Below are 19,757 nucleotides of genomic sequence, written 5' to 3'. Positions count from 1 at the left end.
CTGTGCATGACGACAGGCTGCAGGCATTACATGAATCCCTCAGCCAACTGGGTGTCACCAGGTTGTATCACTTCATTAAGTCCCGGAATCTGCCGTATACTATCAGGGAGGTCAGGGATATGATCGAGGCCTGCCGGTTCTGTGCGGAGTGTAAACCCCGTTTCTTCTGCCCGCCCCAGGCCCATGTTGTAAAGGCCACTTGGCCCTTCAAGCGTCTTGGCATGGACTTCAAAGGGCCCCTGCCTTCCATGAACTGAAACATCTACTTCCTTAGGGTAGTGGACGAGTACTCATGCTTCCCTTTTGCTATCCCTTGACGGACACCTCCATTGCCACCGTCATCAGGGCCCTGGGGCAGATCTTCACCACGTTTGGCTACCCTGCTTTCATCCACAGTGACCGGGGGTAGAGTTTCATGAGTAACGAGCTGCGCCAGTACCTGACAATGAGGGGCATCGTGACCAGTCGCTTGATGAGTTATAACCCGAGAGGCAATGGACAAGTGGAACGCAAAAACGGGATAGTCTGGAAGGCAGTCCTCCTGGCTCTCAAGTCAAAAGGGTGGGCCATTGAGTACTGGCAGGACACCCTGCTCGAGGCACTCCATGCCATTTGGTCGCTGCTGTGTATGGCTACTAATGAGACCCCTCATGAACGTCTGTTCTCATTCCCCAGGAAGTTGGTGACTGAAATGTCCCTCCCAGCATGGCTCACATCCCCGGGACCGGTGCTCCTGTGTAAGCATGTACGGACACACAAGGCCGAAGCCCTGGTCGAGCAGGTCTTCCTCCTACATGTGAACCACAACTACGCGTACGTTCGGTTCGGCAGTGGCAGGGAGGACACCATCTCAATCAAGCACCTGGCACGAGCAGGAGCACCCACCACCCCATGGCATCCTTCAGCCCAGGATGACGTCGACTGGGCGTACATCCCTGTTCCCAGGCAGCTATGGGACGCCAGGACCTCCTTGACCACCAGGGGCCTGCTTCAGCCCTGGGGGATGAACCTGCCCCCCCACCCATCCAAAACGACTCTCATATGTCGACCCTGGCCCCCTTGATCACCCTTCCATGCAGCACTACACTAGTCACATAGACCTCTGTTGCCAGCCCCCCGACTTCCCCTCTGACCAGTGACCAGTGACAATGGTCACAGAGACCCCAGCAGCCACCAGATCATCTCAATATTGTATGTTGTATAGTGGGTAAAATTCCTTGTTACTGCCCCCACAGGACAATTTTAAAGAAGGGGGTGAATGTGGTGGTACACCACCAGCCTACCGCAGGGGGCAACATCTGTAACTGCAGGAGTGTAATGGGACAGGACAACACCTGGCCAGCTGTCAATCAGTCGGCCTAAATGGATCAAGCCCCACCCTGTCGGGTGTCAATCACCTTCCAGGATATAAGCCTGTGCCAGCCTCCTGAAGCCTCACTCAGAGTTACTGCAGCTGCAGCCAGCCTTGCTCTGTGGAAGTCTTTGTGGATTAAAGCCTGTTGTACAGTCTTTACCTTGTGTGTGTCTAATTCTGGCTATCAGCGCACCACAATAGCTTCATAAATGCAGCAAGAAAATGCAGCATTGAGAGGTAAATAGCTGAGAATGGAGGAAGAACCAAGCCTTTGGGGTAGAAATGTTTTCTTTGGTCATTATCTCTAACCAGGTGTCATGGTACTGAACACTTGTTGTTGTCCACTTCTTCCAGTATTTGGTCGCTTATTGAAGGTAAAGATGTAAATGCTTTGGAGGTAGCCAAAAGAAGGATTATTATATTAATACCTACCTGGAATAGATAATGTATTCTGGGCAGGCTTGGTTGGCTTGTATCTGCTGGAGTTTAGAAGAACAACAGAAAGCCTGACTAAAATATAAGATCCTTGTGGTCTTGACTGGGTGGATATGGAGAAGGTGAATTCAGAACTACAGGTTACTGTTTTAAAACAAGGCATCACCCATTCAAGGCTGAAATGAGGGAACACTCCTTCTCTCCTCAAAGTGTAGTGGGAGCAGAGTTTTTGAAAATGTTCAAGAGGTAGATAGACAGTTTTAAGCAAATGAATGAATGGTTACTAAGAGTTGCAATTACAATCAGATCAGCTGTGATGAAGGAGGCTGATTCATGATGGAGCAGATCCCTGCTGTTAGGAGACCTGTTAATGCTGCCAACTTGTGACTTCAAATGTTTCAGTATTTACTTCCAATGATGTCAATGAGTTTTTATTTAAGGCTTGAAATTTCCTTGAAGGTGTTCTGTTCTGCACTATGGCAACCTTGCAAGTTGTGTAACTGCTTGGTGGAGATTTTTTGAGACTTCCAGGAGAATTATAGTGCCCAAGTTCTTGGCCACAAAACGCAGGGTTCGGGTAACATGGGGCAACTTTCCACCTCGAACATTAATCAGCTTTGTCAGCAGAAGGGCACCACTGCAGCCATTTAGCCCCTGCAGCTCAGTCTTTTACGTGTACGCGGGACCATCTGTTAAAGTTTCTCTAAGTCGCCGGCTTATCAGTTAACAGCACCAGGCTCACCTCATCAATACCAAGTAATTTATTTGTTTCAACTGCAGTGGCTGAATTATATTGATTCTATCAAGGTAATTTGTTTGAAATGATTTTTAAACATCTGGTTTATTACAAGAACACTTTATCATCAGGTAATAGGAGTAAATTTGATGTTAATATGCAAAATGAAATCATTCAAAAGGAGGACATTTGTGTTAGAGATGTGGCAGTTATTGACCTTCTGAGCAATAATCAGTTTTGCTTGATTATGCTTTTGATTACACATCTCTATGATGGTGGGCGATCTGTTTTTAGTTCATATGCAATCACATGGAGCTAACTTGAGGAAAGAAGCATTGCCTCAGAAGGCAAAGGGTTTATGAGTGCCCATAAATCAAAACTATCTCCCAGTAACTGAAGTTGGGGCCGTGTTGATTCAGGAGAATGATCATCTGCATCTCCCACAAAAGGAGGGTTTGAATAAAGCTGGCAAGTATTCCAGGGCATTTGGAAGAATGGAAAATTGTCTCATTGGGCCAATCTCTTCTGTCTTAACATTGCAAGAACCTGTCTCACTACATCTTAAATATCAGAGAGTATTTGCCTCTCCCACCTCATCAGGCAGAATATTCCTGCTTTGTTTTTGTGTGTGGCAGCTTTCCTTATGGAAGTTTTATCTCCGTGAAATAGCAGAATCAAGCCAGAAAATGAACAAGAGTCCTCAGAAGTTTTGAAAATCCCAAGAAGCTATTGACCTTTCATTTGAATTTCTTCACTTCTCCTCGACTTGAAATGCTCACATTGTTTTCCTCTCCAGGGAGGCTGCCTGACCTGCTGAGTGTTCCCAACGCATCCTGTTTCTTCGGGTCCTCTTCAGCAAGAATCAGGTATGAACTCACTTCTACAACAAAGCAACCACCAAAAGTTTAACCAAACTAATGTAAACACAGTCCTCTCCTAATATCTCTGAAACTCAGATCTTTTGCTAAAATGCAATTGATGCAAAGGAAAATATCTTGTTGATGGTCTCAGTTTCAGTGAACATCTAATCCTGGGATTCTACTTTGGACCAAGTGGTTGCATTGAATTTAACTCCATTTGGCACATGGGGCACAAGTTCAGGGGTAGTTTGGTGGAAGTGCCTATTAATATTTCTATAACAGAGGTATTAAAATCTTCTTCTGTGACAGCTAAGATGGCGATGGAAGTATGATTTCCCCACTTGTAAGTTTGAGATAGATTTGTGGTCTAATGGAGAAACATTTAATGGGCCTCACACTGGGGAATGGGAAGGATTGAAATTGGGACTCTGCAAGACTGCAGTGGAGAAGTGCTGGAGGTCAGGTTTCGTGGAACTAAAGTGGCGGCTGCGATGATAATTCTAATGACAAACCACTTTTTTTAGGTAGGGTAATGTTTAGAAATGTAGAAGAGCAATTATACATTTTTAATAATGTGCTGCGGCAATCCAATACAGTTGTTTGCTTAATTGTGCAAATGATTTTTTAAATACCCTTATTGTGCTAACCTTCCCTTTCAAATCCATTTGCAACGCATATGTTTAATGTCTAGCTGCAATTAATGGTTATGTCCATGTAGTACAGACATTTAAAGAATGGTTCAAATTGATTTTCAACGAGTGGTTTGAGCAGTGGTTTGGAGGAGAATGGGAGTATCTTAGCTTTGGAAGGATTTACATCTCAGAGAGATTCTGTTTTAAAGAGCTGTGCAAAAGCAATCAAAATTAAATTGGTGCTGATATGTTCCCTTGCAACTTGACAGATTCAACAGCTGAAATTCTTCTGCCATTGCCGAAATGCTGAGCCAATGCCCTGGGAAGTGTTCTCCCTTTTCTGTTATCGAGGGTAGGGTTCTTGCAATTGCCTCGATATGAAATTTCAGTGACATGGCTGCGGCAGAGGGAACGGGTGGTGAATACCTCTCCGTACTCCGCTTACCAGACTGCAGTTTGCCTCGTGGCTTCCTCCACACGACTAACAGCTGGGTATGTTCCTAAATGAATGGTTGATTTGAAAAGTCCATGTGCAAGATGAAGATTTATTTTCATCAATGTATGCCAGCATAAATAGGTTTCAATTTTGGGAGCTTAGCAGAGGTAAAAGAGCCATTTTATTTGCTGCAAGCGTTCAGTTTAACCAGTAATAGTGAGAACAGAAGTAAATCATGAAAGTCTGCAATGGTTGAAGTAAAAGCATGGTGCAGGATAAACTCAGCAGGTCATACAGTGTCTTTATATTGCAAAGATACAAATACACTTTCTTTGCTATATAAAGGACACTGTTTGACCTGATGAGTTTATCCAAGCATTGTGTCTTTACGTTAACAACTGATTCCACAACCACATTTCCTCTGAAGTATATCAAGTATATCAGCTTTGCCTTTGTCACACCTGTTTCTTTGCTGGAGTCCCAAAGACCAGTGCTGGTATGAGCCAGTAACGTGATCTTCCACCTTGTGCTGCACACTTAAGCTCAATGAAGCCACATAAGCTATCACCGACTTTAGATCTTAGAAGCACATGCTGGTAAGACGGAATGAGTCAGAAGAAATGAATGCCAAAAGAAGAGGTGATCTTTTTACATGGTTTTATATCAACTGAATTAATTGTATGGAAATAAATCCAAGTATGTGTGAGTACTTTAAGTGTTTTAATTTTTAAAACAATTTATTTCCTAGGCTTTTAAATGCCTACCCAAAATGCTGGGAGACATCCTGGGATATGCTGGTTCATGCTTTTCCAGTGGAAGGAAAAGACAACCAGTAATTCAAGGCAGGGCATCCACCCCTTTTTTAGCACTGTGTTATTCCCAATTTCACGACGGGGATTATTTAAATTTACTTTTTTAAAATGTAGACAGACAGTGCGGTAGCAGGCCACTTACACCCCATTAACCTACAACCCCCGGTACATTTTGAATGGTGGGAGGAAACCAGAGCCCCCGAAGAAAACCCACGCAGACATGGGGAGAACGGACAAACTCCTTACAGGCAGTGCGGGATTCGAACCCCAGTCTAGTCCCAATCACTGGCACTCTAAAGGCATTGCGCTAACCGCTATGCCAAACGTGTCGCGATTATGCTTCAGAAGTAAGAGCAAATGGCGTCCGGTCTCCCAAAGTTAGGCACTGCAGTACAATTGCACCGAAAAGAAGGTGACAAAAAAACTGCACAAAGACTTTCTTAGTTTCACAGCAATTAGAAGTGTTAGCAACTCTAAATACTGTATGTGCACAGTTAAAGAATAAGTAAGAACAAGTACTCATCCTCTTATCCACTTCACCTTGCCTCATGCGAACAGATTGTTGCAAGACTAATAGCTGTCACATTAACTGAAACTATTTCATCCACTGTAGCTGTCAAGATAATGGCAATAATCAAACTAGTTCATTGTAAGTACAGGAAATTACATGAGTTGAGTAATATCATAAAACAGTGTTTAAATATTTTAATTTCATTTATCAGGGCAAACCTATCACTTAATTATACACATAACCATCTCTCATCAGTAGAATTAGTGCATTATTCATTACTGTTAATTATTTTCACATAATAGCTGCCCTGATATATTTAACCTCGGCATTATATCATGGCTAATGTGTCTGTAAAATTGAATTGTGGAATGAGTGCAGTTGTAAAGCTCATTTACAGAACATCAGAAGATAAAAAAAAGGAATTTTAAATGGGAGTTTAGGACCATCTTTGACAGAACATCTGTTTTTGTCTGTTCTTTGTAAAGAAAATAAATAATGTTTCATTTTGATACGTGGCAGCTTGCTGTCTCTGTGTCCAAATTTTAAACCAAACAATTCAACATATTCGAAGAAAAAGGAAGCATTTGTTTTACTTTATGTTTGTTTGGAAACCATAATTTTGTCATTATTCTCAATGTCCTGAGTTCCAGAAGAAAATGGCATGGTTTTAATGAGAAGATTAAATAAGAAAAAATCTAAGCCAGAGCACATACACGCTTAGTTCCTATTCACGGTATCACTTCTTTTCACTAAGGAGCAACTGGAGCTTAAGTGTTTAATCTCTTTTTGGCAGAATCTTTTTCTTTAAAAGATGCAAACTTCCCAGGAACAAAAGTGAAAGTACTAATGAAAATGCTCATGTTATTCTCACACTGTTTACAATCATGTAAACAGTGATATTAGTCACTGTTTTCCTTCAGATATTAGTCCCTATTTATTGGGCATTGTGGAATCTATGGGAAGACAAAAATAGTTAATTTTTTTATAACATCTGGACCTCTTTAGTAGAATCCTCATCTGACCCTTCTAGTGCAGGGTCCTGGATCTGAAATATTCTTTCTCTTTCCAGAAATGCAGCTTGACCTGCTGAGCTTTTTCCCAACAATTACCACTCCACCTCCTCTCATTGCTGTTTACGGGAACTTATTTTGTGCACAAATTGGTTGCTGCGTTTCCACGTGGGTGGTAATATGTTGGCTCACAGAGTGCTTGTTCAAAGCATCATATAACTGAAAGTCTCCCCTTTGCTGCAAATTCACAACAGCTCAACCCCAATGGATTTTGGGAGTTGGTAGAAATTAGTCTGCACCATTCATGTGTAATATAACAGTATCTGAGCATTGCACTTCTAGAATTCTTGTTGTCATTGCATTTAGAGGAATCAAATTTTGGAGGCTGCACATTAACTCCCACATGGGCAACAAGGAACACATTTCTAACCCAGAATGTCAATGCTAGTTCTTTCTCAACAGCATGAATAGTGTGTATGGCCACTTTGTATTTCACGACAGAAGCAGAGTGCCTAAAATAATTGCCTCATTTTCAAATCTTAAAACAGTGCAAAGTTGCCCGCTTTGAATCCTTTCTGACTGCCCCATCAATTAAACAACTATTTTCCCACATTTCCAATGATTTTGTAACAATTTTGCAGCAAATCACATTTTTTCCAATAAAGTGAAGAGAACAAAAAGAAAGATTTATTATTTTTTTTTTGTTCAGTCCACTGCTATTTTATCCTTCAATGTTGCTTTAACCAGAGGTGGGCAATCTACGGACAAATTTATTCAGCCCGGAAACCAAGTGAAATCACCATGTGTACCCAGCCCACATAAACGGAGTCCGTGGGTCACATCCGCTCCCGCGATCCAAATTTATCAGCACCCATCCCTGAGGCACACCACTAATCACAGGCATCCAGTCTGAGAAGCAATCATCCACTACCATTTCTTACATTCAGCCATTCAGCCAATTTCAAATCCAGGTTACAACCTCTCCATGGATACTTAATGTCTGAACCTTCTGAACTAACCTCCCTTTTGGGAGCTTGTCAAAGGTTTTACTAAAGTCCACGCAGACTACATCTACAGCCTTTCCTTCATCTACTTTCTTGGTGACCTCTTAAAAAAACCCTATAAATTTCATTAAACACACCTACCATGCACACAAAGCCATGTAGACTATTGGCCCTTGGCTGTCCAAATTCTTGTATATCTGATCTCTCTAATAATTTACCTACTACTGATGTCCGGCTCAGCAGCGTGTCATTTCCTGGTTTACTTTTGGAGCTTTTTTAAAAGAATGGAACAACATGAGCTTCTCTCCAATCCTCTAGCACCTCAACCATATAACCATATAACCATATACAGCACAGAACAGGCCAGTTTGGCCCTACTAGTCCATGCCAGAACAAATCCCCACCCTCCTAGTCCCACTGACCAGAACCTGGTCCATACCCCTCCAATCCTCTCCCCTCCATGTAATTATCCAGTCTTTCCTTAAATGTAAATAACGTCCTTGCTTCAACCACCTCTGCCAGAAGCTTATTCCACATCCCAACTACCCTTTGCGTGAAGAAATTTCCCCTCAGGTTCCCCTTATAAATTTCCCCCTGCAATCTCAAACCGTGGCTGAGGATATTTTGAATATATCTGCCAGAGCCCCTGCAATTTCTACACTAGTTTCCTTCAAGGACTGAGGGAAAACCATGTCAGGCCCAGGGGATTTATCTACCTTTATTCACTATAAGGAAGAAAGCACCTCCTCCTTCTTAATTTCCATGCCACTGCTGCTTCTTTCCCTTCCTCATTCACTATACTGATGCAAAAAAAAAACTGTTTAAGATCTCCCCCATCTCATGAGGCTCCACACACAGATGACCACTCTGATCTTATAAGGGACCGAGTTTGTCCCTTGGTATCCTTTTACTCTTAATATACTTGTAGAAACCCTTCGCGATTACATTCACATTATCTGCCAAAGGAAGCTCATGCCTTTGGCTTCCTGATTTCCCTCCTAAGTATTTTCTTACATTTTCAACACTCTTCCAGCATCTCACTTACTCCTTGTTGCCTATACCTGCTGCACACCTCTCTCTTCCTCTTAATTTGCTTGCTAATATCCCTTGAAAACAAAGGATCCCTACACCTGTTAACTTTGCCTTTAATCTTGACAGGAACATGCAAACTCTGCACTCTCAAAATTTTGCCTCTGAAGGGCTTCCACTTTCTGGACACTTCCATGCCAGAAAACAACTTATTCCAATCCACTCTTCCAAGATCATTTCTCATTTCCACAAAATTGGCCTTTCTCCAATTTAGAATCTCAACTCTAGGACCAGACCTATCCTTATCCATAATTAACTTGAAACTAAAGACATTATGGACACTGGACCAAAAATATTCGCTTACACAGACTTCTGTCACCTGTCCTGTCTGGTTCCCTATAGGAGATCAAGTATTGCATCCTCTCTCATTGGTACCTCTATATATCGATTGAGAAAACTTTCCTGAACACATTTGACAAAATCCAAACCATCCAGCTCTTTTACAGTGTAGGAGTCCCAGTCTGTTGAAATCTACGCCTATCACAACTTTCTGTTTCTTACATCAGTCTGCTCTCTCTCTACAGATTTGCTCCTCCAATTCTCTCTGACTATTGGGTGGTCTATAATACAGCCCTATCAGTGTGGTCACACCTTTCCCGTTCCTCACCTCCACCCATATGGCTTCTGTAGATTTGATATTTTCCCTGACTAGCAATCCCACTCCTGCCCCTTTCATCCCTCCCCCTCTATCACATCTGAAGCAACAGCAGCCCAGAACATTGAGCTGCCACTCCTGCCTCTCCTGCAACCAAGTCTCACTAATAGCAATAATGTCATAATCCCACGTGCCAAACCCATGCCCTAAGCTCATCTGCCTTTCCATCAATACTACTTGCATTAAAATAAATACACTTGAGAACATTTCTATCATGTACAGTCCTCGCATGACCTTTATCCTCCTCCCCCTCACTATCTGCACTAACACTCTGGTTCCCCTCCCCCTGCCAATCTAATTTAAACCCCCTTCCCCCCCCCCCCCCCCCCACGGAGCAGCACTAGCAAATCTACCCACAAGGATACTAGTACCCCTCCAGTTCAGGTGCAAACCTTCCCTTCAGAACAGGCCAACCTTCCTTGGAGCAGATCCTAATTGTTCACAAACCTGAAACCCTCCCACTTTCACCATCTCTTTAGCCACATATTTAGCTGCATCAACTTCCTATTTCTCGCCTCATGAGCCCGTAGGACAGGTACCATGCCTGAGATTGCAACCCTGGAGGCCCTGTCCTTCAACTTTGTACCAAACTCCCTAAACTCTCTCTCCTCAACCTTCCCACCCATGTCATGGGTCCCTACATGGACCACAGCATCTGGTCGGCTCACCCTCTCTCCTGAGAATACTGAGAATTCACTCTGAGATACTGTGGACTCTGGAACCAGCATCTTCAGCTGAAACACCATACTTTTTGGATATTGAGGGTTTTTTTTTTCATTTTCGGGAGATTAGTCTTGGATTCCTGGAAACACAAGGCAACGAACAACTCATTCATGCTTCTTAGCAAAACTTGAGTTAATATTCGGAATATTTATTTTTTCTCCATTCCTTTGATGGTCTTACAGTACTGAGTAATCATTACTTGTCTAAGTCACCCAGTTTTATTTGTAAAATGAAATTCTCATCTTCTCTCCTTTGGAGAGTAAGCTATACTTACTCTTGAATGTGGCATTGACTGCAGACACAAGCTTACCTTTGGGAGGCACAGTGATGCAGCCTGCAGAGCTGGCTGCTGCTTCACAGCTCTGTGGGCCCAAGCTCACCATCAAGCTCGGGCTGTGACTGAGTTTCCCCTCCGACAGGCTCCACATTTCTACCACATCATCAAGACGCAAGGATTGGTAGGTTAATTTGCCACTGCAAATCTCCCCTCGTGAGAGGTAGGATGTGGGGTATTTGGTAGGTATTTATAGAAAAAATAAAGTGGGACTTGTGTAAATGGGCACTTGTTGGACAACTGGACTCGTGTAGGTGGGCATTTGGACAATTGGACTTGCGTAGGTGATCACTTGTTGAACAATTGGACTCATGTAGGTGGGCACTTGTTGGACAATTGGACTAAGTGGATGAAAAGTCTGTTTCTGTGCTGAATATTTTCCACAAATGATTGCACATTCTTTCACTCATCCCGGCTGCCATCCAACCATTTGAACAGTTTTTCTCACACTTCATCAATTTTTCTTTAGGGCAGATAGCACTACTCCTGAATAAGGGAAACTTGGGAAGCTTTATCCTGCTTTCATTTATTTATAAACTTGACATTCACCTTCATGCAAAATTTAAGCCTTTACCTTGGACCAGCTACAATTACTTCACAATGAGAATCCTCCGAGCATCCTAGGCCTCGTATCGGGAGAAGATAAAACACAATAACACTGTTGTTAAGCTGGGGTTTCAAACTATTTTCTCTTTCCTAAGTAATCAGGTTCATGAGAAAAGTTCAGGCCTACTGTGAAAAAAATGTGTTTTGAGACTTGGTTAAAAGAAACACAACTTTTAATTGCATGAAACATTCATATTCAAACCAATTAGTACAAATTCTATAATGCTGCTGTTTCTGCATTAATGTATGTTCTTCAGCCCACCTCAGTCAAGAGGTTGAGCTACAATGTTTTCTTAGGCGATGTCCCAGGTGTATTAAAACCAGGGTGTGTGCAAGACCAACACGGATTCATTGAAAAGAGGTCCATCAATGCAACAACCAAAAGTGACCAATCTCATATTGAGTTCGTCATGTAGAAAATAATTCTCTTATAGTACTGCAAGAAATAAAGTTTGTGGAAGCTGCTCCACAACTTGTATTTGGTGCCATGGTCTTGATTGAAAGTGAATTTTGAAGACCCGTCTGATATGTCATTGCTGTTGTAAAGTTTGTTTCCCTGCTGTCAATTAGGAATGAATTTCTTGGTGAATAAAAAATTGTATCCATCCGACTTCATTTTAAAAATGCCTGGTTTATGAGTGATTCCTCATGTTTAATAGAATGTCGATGTCCTCCCTTCCACTCTCTTGATATTTAGAAAACCTGCTTGATGCGGAACTGAATTTTGACCCATTTGCGGGAGTTCTTTATAGTCCAATCAGGGCACCCCACAACTGGCAGTATCACTTGGTATAGATGACACTCCAAGTTCTAGTATTTCCCAATTTCAAAACACGTCAACTTCAAAGAAACATAACCGACGATATTCCGAGTTACCATCTTATTTATTCAGTAAATCAAACTTCGTAGTTGCAGCTGTAAGTAGCTTTAATTCAGAGCTAAAACAAATAAACATTTTGTATAACTTCGCATTGAGATTTTAATAACAATGAGTAAACTGTATAATAACGATATTCAACTTTAAACAGATATAAAAATAAGCAAAATAAGATGAATTAAGATGATTAAGATGAATTCAAAGAAAAGTATCTTGATCTTACATCTCTGTCACAATTCTTTGAAAGATGAGATACAAACTCTTAGTTCACCTGGATATTACATCATAGTAACTATCTTCTTTATTCTTTGGCTTGGCTTTGCGGACGAAGATTTATGGAGGGGTAATGTCCACGTCAGCTGCAGGCTCGTTTGTGGCTGACAAGTCCGATGCGGGACAGGCAGACACGGTTGCAGCGGTTGCAAGGGAAAATTGGTTTGTTGGGGTTGGGTGTTGGGTTTTTCCTCTTTTGTCTTTTGTCAGTGAGGTGGGCTCTGCAGATTTCTTCAAAGGACGTAGCTGCCCGCCAAACTGTGAGGCACCAAGATGCACGGTTATGGTAACACTACAAACAACAATCTTTCTTAAAGGGATAGGCATGAAATTAACAAAAAAAGCAAAAACACAAAGTTTTAACCTTTTGTGGAATATCACCTGCAGGCCTTTGCAAATCAATGATCCACAGCGGGAGGTATTTGTGTTAATTTTATGTCTAGTTAACAATTTAAAAAATGTTTTCTAGTCATGTGAGACTGTTCATATTTGAGTCATGAGAAGCAAAACAGTTCTATTCTCAGCCAAATTCTTTCACACTTCTCAACAGACCAAAATAAATCTGACCTTCAGAATATTTGTGCTCAGTATGTGCTTAGATTCTGAAATTTTATCTGGAAGGTAGTGGGTCAAGTTATATTATATTTTATATAATAAATAAATATGTTTTTAAAATATATAGATTGTGGGGGTTTAGAGAGTAGATCACTTCACAAACAGACATTAACACTTCACAAAAGAGATCTCTTTTAAAATGCAAGACCTTTGCTCAAGTTGGACACTCAGGCACCAGTACCTTTGCAAAGACAAAGAGACTGCTTTGTTAAAAAATTTCAAAAGCAGGTGCAAATGAAAGAGTACACACTCAGAGGCTGATAGGATTTTCTAAAGACTTGATCTGGAGCCCTGCAAGAAGGACATGTGGTTTTGCAAGCAGAGAGAGGGAGAGTAAAGTCAAAACAAGCTTTCTCTAATAGAGAGAGAGATAGAGAGAGAGTGTGTGTGTGAGAGAGAGAGAGAGAGAGAGAGAGAGAGACAGAGAGACAGAGAGACAGAGAGAGAGAGAGTAAATTCAGTTGCAGTTCTGCAGTGGCTTTTGAAATCTGGCAGCTTGTTGAAAACCCCATTTTGAAGATGGGTTGTGAGTTCTGAGTTCAGCCTGTTGAAAATCCCTGTAGTCCTTTACAAGAGGAAATGGCTGACTAGAATTTTTCACCTGAAATAAGGGAAACAAGAGGAACTCTGTGATGACCTGAAAGAAAGAGGTTATCATCTGAAAAACCTTGATGGGGCATGTTTCTTTGGCAAGACACTGAAGTGGCTGATCAGAAGGAATCAGTTGTGGGTGTCCAATGAGCAACAAATCCCTCTCTGAAACCAACTTGAACCTTCCTGAGCGGTAACCAATTACCTTTAAGCACCAGAGCCTGGTGAAAATTCATAAATGTTTAATTCTTGGCACAGTATAAGAATTGCTGGATACCAGTGAACTTGGAGGAGTGAGAAGTGAGATTGGACTGTGAATCAAAGAACTTTCCTGAACATTTACACATTACTTAGAGTTAGAAGGGGGTAAAGTTAATAGTAATAAGTTAAAGTTTGATCCTGTTTTAAAGAAAATTAAAAGTAACTTTTGTTTAAGTAACCATTTTTCTTGGTGAATTTCTATTGCGTGGTCCTCTGGGCCCTTCGCCAGAAAAAGCATTATTTCAAATATCTCAGATGCAGAAATCGCTTTCCCCAAAACTTTGTTGCTTAATGCAAATGCTCTAGCAAAGGTGCATGAGTAATCTTTCATGACGACAAAAGAAAATCTTCCTTCCTTTCCTTCAACAGCAAACTGTAAGCTTGTAATGTTCTGGGTTTTTTTTTGAGGGTGAGCTGACAATCCAGCACTATTAAATGACAAACTCAAGTCCAGAGGAGACAGTCTTGGAAGGGAATCATTAAAATGCAGAGGATGGCATAGCCACTGTAATATTGTGGTGAATCTGTTACGTTAAATGTTTACATTTTTAGACATACAGCACGGTTACAGGCTATTTTGACCTAAGAGCCTGTGCTACCCAATTACACCTAATTGACCTACAACCTCCCGTATATTTTAGAGGGTGGGAGGAGACCAGAGCCCCTGGGGAAAACCCATGCAGACACGGGGACAATGAACTAACTCCTTACAGTCAGTGCAGGATTCAAACGCCGGTGCTAATCGCTGGCGCTGTAAAGAAGTTGCACTAACCACTATACTAACAGTGCCTCCCCTACACAAGGATGCAAGAATCTTCATGAATACAGTGTGACCAAGATCACAGGACTACAGGGTTGAAGGTGTAGACCTTCCCTTCTCATTCATAGCCCATTTTAAGTATGCCTATGCCATCAGGGCTCTGTAATTAGTGAGTGGGAAGGGAAGGTTGAGAACTACTGCTCTAGACCCAATTGTTACTGAAATATTTTGTATGAGAAAATTGTCATTGGCCGATTTCCTGCACATAACGAGTCAAATAGGTACAATTAAAAAGTGGTTTTCAACCTTTTTCTTCCCACTCACATCCCGCCTTAACCAATCCCTTCTTAATCACAGAGCACCGATGGCACAGGGATTACTTAAAGTGGGATGTGAATGGAAAGAAAAAGATTGAGAACCACTGGTGTATTGTCTATGTGAGGATAGGCCGTTGAGAAATGATTTAAAATGTTAATGAAATGTATTGCTGAACAGAACAATGACATAAATAATCAGACTATAATGCACTACCTCCACAATATTCAATGATTATTGACCACACTGTTACATGTGGGTAACAAGGGTAACATAGTGGTTAGTATAACACAGTTACAGCACCAATGACCCGTGTTTGAATCTGGCTCTGTCTATAAGGAGTTTATAAATTCTCCTCATGTTTGCATGGTTTTCCTCCTGGTTCCTCACTCCTTTCAAAATGTGGGGGGTTGTAAGTTAATTGGGGTATTTGGGTGGCATAGGCTTGTGGGCCAGTAGGCCACGACTAAAATTTAATTGCAAATTTAATTTGCAATTAATCTCTGTAACCATCTTTCCTCCATAGGTATATGACCCGGTTGGCGGGAGTGGGGGGGGAGGAGAAACTGCCCTCCCAAATTTGGACAAGACAGTGGGGAAAATTTGTGCAAAGCAAGAAGACAGAGCAGGCAAAAAGATAAACAAATTAACAGTAACAGCATCCCCACTCCACCATGTCCTGGCCCTGGGCCCCTTCACGTCAGCATGCATACGCCGGGGCTGGCCGTCACGTGACAGGGTGGTCACAGCCAGAGCGCAAGACTGCTGCTGACGGATGGAACAACTTGCTGCGAACTTCCCGCGCCTCTGTGAGATGACATCAGAGGATCTGTGTGGCACCACCCAGTGTCATTCCTCTGGACAATGAATCAGTCCAGGTCGGGGGATGGATGTAAGTCTTGGCCTTGGATGGAGCGGGGTTGAAACAGTCAGGGACAGCCCTCCAGCACCCAGTGCATGTGCCAGGAGCCAGTTGGGTGAGGAGGCAGCGGCCTCTGTCTGGGCCCAGAGGTAAGATGTGAGGTAGCCCAGACGCAGTGCGGACCACATGTAAAATTTCGGTCAAGCCAACCCTTCTGTCCCCCAAAGGAAAGAGTTCCCATACGCCCATGCTTTCCTCCACCCTGCTCTCTCCAAATTACCCTTAAATTCCTGCTTTCTTTCGTAAGAAAGTATGACCTCACCTCAAGATTTGACAGAGTGGGTTAAGGACAGATGAGTAGGAATGGCTTTTTCCAGAGAGGTGAATCTGTGGAATTTTCTGCCCAGAGAAACAGTGGAGGCTACTTCATTAAACATATTTTAAACACAGGTAGGTAGATTCTAGCAAAGTAGAAAATTGAAGGTTATGGGGAAAAGTAAGTTAGGTGGAGCTGAGTCTAGGGCCAGATCAATCTTATTGAATGTCGGAGCACTCTTGACAAGCAGAAGAGCTTTATTCCTGCTCCTATTTCTTATTATCTTATTAATTAAAACAGATAATACTGACATTACACTTTAGGCCAGGCAGTATCTGTGGAGAGAGAAATAGAATTAACACTATAGGTCAAAGATTTTTCAATTAATTTTTACTTCTGATTTCCAGCTTCTGGATTGGAAAGTGCTTCTCATTTCCAGTTCAAATAGAGTCTAAAAGCTGCTTTTGAAAGGGGATAACACTCTCTGAACCAATCAATAATTAAGCACACAGCCCTAATCCAATATCTCAATTATCTCCATTTGGATGCATTAGTTTCCTGAACTAGCTCATTGACTGCTGGGTGCACAAAACTAATAGTCAAATCAGAAATCAATATTGATTTTAATCTCCTACATTTAATTGGTCCCAAAGCAAAATGCAGAAAAAAAATTGGAATCATTCTTACAAACTGAATATTGTGGCTTGTCTAACCATTGCCATATTTAAACTTTTTCTTCAAACTAACTCAGAAATGCATTAAAAATATACTTTTCTCTGTAAGAGCCGTCCACTTCTACAAACTGAACTGTATTAAATTACGTTGATGCATTATCAATATAATTATTTTCTGCCTCGGGTTTTTTAAGAATGTTCTCATTCCTCAGTGCACTTTGATGTTTCTATGATATAGACTTAAAAATTAAATATATTGATGCCTGGCAGTACAAGGTAATTGGCCTCAATGATGCATGATGTTCATCCAAAAAAGAAATAAGGATTGTTTCATTAAATGTTACCTACCATAGAGCTTGCTATGATGTCTTCATGACACTGTTCATGGGTGAAATCAATTGCAATAATTATAATTTCAATTTTTGTAGCTGTCTCACCCACTTTGAGCTTATTATTAAAAAGTCCCCAGTAATTCTGTTGAAGTCGCTTTTTTTTCCAAAATGCTGTTCTTGTCAATTTAATGGAACATCTAGATGTAAAACAATTTGTGTTGAGTACACTTAGTGAAATTACATAACGTAACATACTAACAATGACCCAGAAGGCTGATTGGTCCAATCCAAAGCAATCCCACCACTCTATCATCTTACTCCCCTGTAATGCTGCAACTTAGTCACTCTCACGATGTCCAATAAATTCCTCTTTTTAATTTTTTTAAATTTTTCACACTATGAACCTTATTAACCAAAATACACACAAACATTTCCCTCTTGAATATACACAGTGTTATTTTCTCCCCTTTTCCCCCCTCCCTTCCCTCCCCCCCTTCCCACCCCCCTCCAAACCCCCTAAACGTTCAACATATACAATACAATAAACCCATTTAACAATGTCATCACACAATGAAAATAAACAAGAAAATTGTGTCATCTACTTTTACACTGGGTCAGTTCATTTAGTCTTCTCTTTCTATCATCTTAGGGGGTGGAGGTCCACGGTAGGCCCTCTCTGTTGTGTTCCATGTATGGTTCCAAAATTTGTTTGAATACTGTGACTTTATTTTTTATATTATATGTTATTTTTTCCAATGGAATACATTTATTCATTTCCATGTATCATTGCTGTATTCTCAGGCTCTCTTCTGATTTCTAGGTTGACATTATACATTTTTTTGCTACAGCTAAGGCTATCATAATAAATCTTTTTTGTGCTTCATCCAATTTGAGGCCTAATTCTTTACTTCTTATATTACTTAGAAGAAAGATCTCTGGATTTTTTGGTATGTTGATTTTTGTGATTTTATTTAATACCTGATTTAGATCTTCCCAAAACGTTTCCACTTTCTCACATGCCCAAATTGCATGTACTGTTGTTTCCGTTTCCTTCTTTCAGCGAAAAGATCTATCTGATAATATTGGATCCCATTTATTTAACTTTTGGGGCGTGATATATAGCCTGTGTAACCAATTATATTGTATCATGTTGGTTTGACACTTACCTATCCTGACTGAACTAAAGCAATCAATTAACCTCACTGCCCTGAAGGAAACCCATAAAGATCGGAGAGAAAGTGCAAAGTCCACAAGACAGTACCTGAAGACCTGGATTTGTGAGACAGTGACTGCTGTGCTACAATGCTGACCTGGCCTTATTCAACGGAAGAAAGAATCTATTACGTTTTTGTTTGCTCATTTCTATACCGACTGCAATTTACATTTAAATTGTATCGCTTAAACAATACATGATTTCCTGGGAACTTCCAGCACATGGTAAAAGAAAGGAGGATTTGAGACTGTATTGAGAACACTAGTAATCAGCTCGACTTGTCATCCATCATCTGCCCCATCTGTGAAAGGATTCACAGTCACCTCACTGGTTTTATTAGCCAACTCAGTACCACAAAACTAGAGACATTCACAATCATATGAGCAATTAGCTTTGAAATAGACAATACTTTGATAGGAATATTACTCCACATAAATTGGGTAATTAACCCTGTAAAAACAAATGAAAAAAAAGTCAAATTTCCAGAGTTACACACCATTGACAATTGAATTTTAGCATAGGTAAATCAGGGTTTCTACACTGCAGTGAGAAAAATGAGATCACCTGTTATCTGAGTAAAAATTTTATGAGTTAAATGAAATGCAAATTTTAAGTTTGCAGAGCTCAGATGAAATGTTCTTCAAAGGATGACCGCCAAGAAATTTAAAGTGTTGAAGCACCGTAAACATATTTCCATTCGTAAAAGTAGGAAAGGAACAAAATTCAACCTCCACACCTAGTGTCCGTGGAGCTTTGCATGAAAATGTGCTTGCATATTTGACTTTGGATGTGGGAATGTGGTATCTACTTGAATTGCTAAAATCCTGAACCATTTATACAATGTTCATTGTTAGTTATAATAATACAGTAATTATCCAGCAGCTATGGATAATTGGTAGACAGTTGATAAGCAATTTTTCCAGTTGCTTGAGATTCACTCCTACAATGCTTAACGAACACGCCAGCATTAAGAATAAACAGTTTAAAAGATAAAAGAGGACAAAATGTAAAGTAATTTGAAAAAAACAAATCAGTATTGTAGTCCTTAGTTATGTCAAGTTCACTTTAATCAGGTAATTCCCATAACTTTACAAAATTTATGTTTAAATTTAAATTCAAATCCCAGTCGGTGGTGCTGTGATAGCATTGCACTAACCACTATACCAACTGTCTCCCCCAAGTTTACAGATAAAGCCTTACTAATACACTTAATAATATATTAATAAAGATAAAGACTCTTTCTTAGAAGTGTGACAAAATGTATTATATTTTATATTACATATTCATATGTCTTTAAAAGAAATAGATTGTGCCACCACAAACAAAGACTTCACGAAAGACATTTCATTTGAAATGCAAGAGCTATTGTTACAGAGTTTTGTGTTGTGTATTGGCCTATGTGTTGTGTGGTTTTGTGTTGAAAAGTGATAGTTTGCCTTAAAGAGCCAAGGTGAAGGTGGACGGACTGAGC

General features: G+C 40.8%; 2 long non-coding RNA genes across 2 annotated transcripts in view; one reads left to right on the top strand and one right to left on the bottom strand.

Moving 5' to 3' along the window:
• The window catches only part of LOC138739003 (uncharacterized), a 138,932-nt gene extending 133,437 nt beyond the window's left edge, over window positions 1–5,495 (top strand). The window contains exons 4-5 of the long non-coding RNA XR_011341945.1: window positions 3,322–3,391; window positions 4,287–5,495. This is a non-coding gene — a long non-coding RNA (uncharacterized lncRNA). The remainder of the gene's footprint in view (window positions 1–3,321; window positions 3,392–4,286) is intronic.
• A 6,708-nt stretch (window positions 5,496–12,203) lies between these two features.
• LOC138739002 (uncharacterized) overlaps window positions 12,204–19,757 on the bottom strand; it is a 239,921-nt gene continuing 232,367 nt past the window's right edge. The window contains exons 2-3 of the long non-coding RNA XR_011341944.1: window positions 17,090–17,270; window positions 12,204–16,402 (exon numbers count right to left, since the gene is read on the bottom strand). This is a non-coding gene — a long non-coding RNA (uncharacterized lncRNA). The remainder of the gene's footprint in view (window positions 16,403–17,089; window positions 17,271–19,757) is intronic.

This window comes from Narcine bancroftii, chromosome 7 (assembly GCF_036971445.1).
Source record: "Narcine bancroftii isolate sNarBan1 chromosome 7, sNarBan1.hap1, whole genome shotgun sequence".
NCBI classification, from domain to species: Eukaryota; Metazoa; Chordata; class Chondrichthyes; order Torpediniformes; family Narcinidae; genus Narcine; species Narcine bancroftii.
Note: the sequence above shows the minus strand (reverse complement) of the source record. Positions and strands in the feature narration are given on the sequence as shown.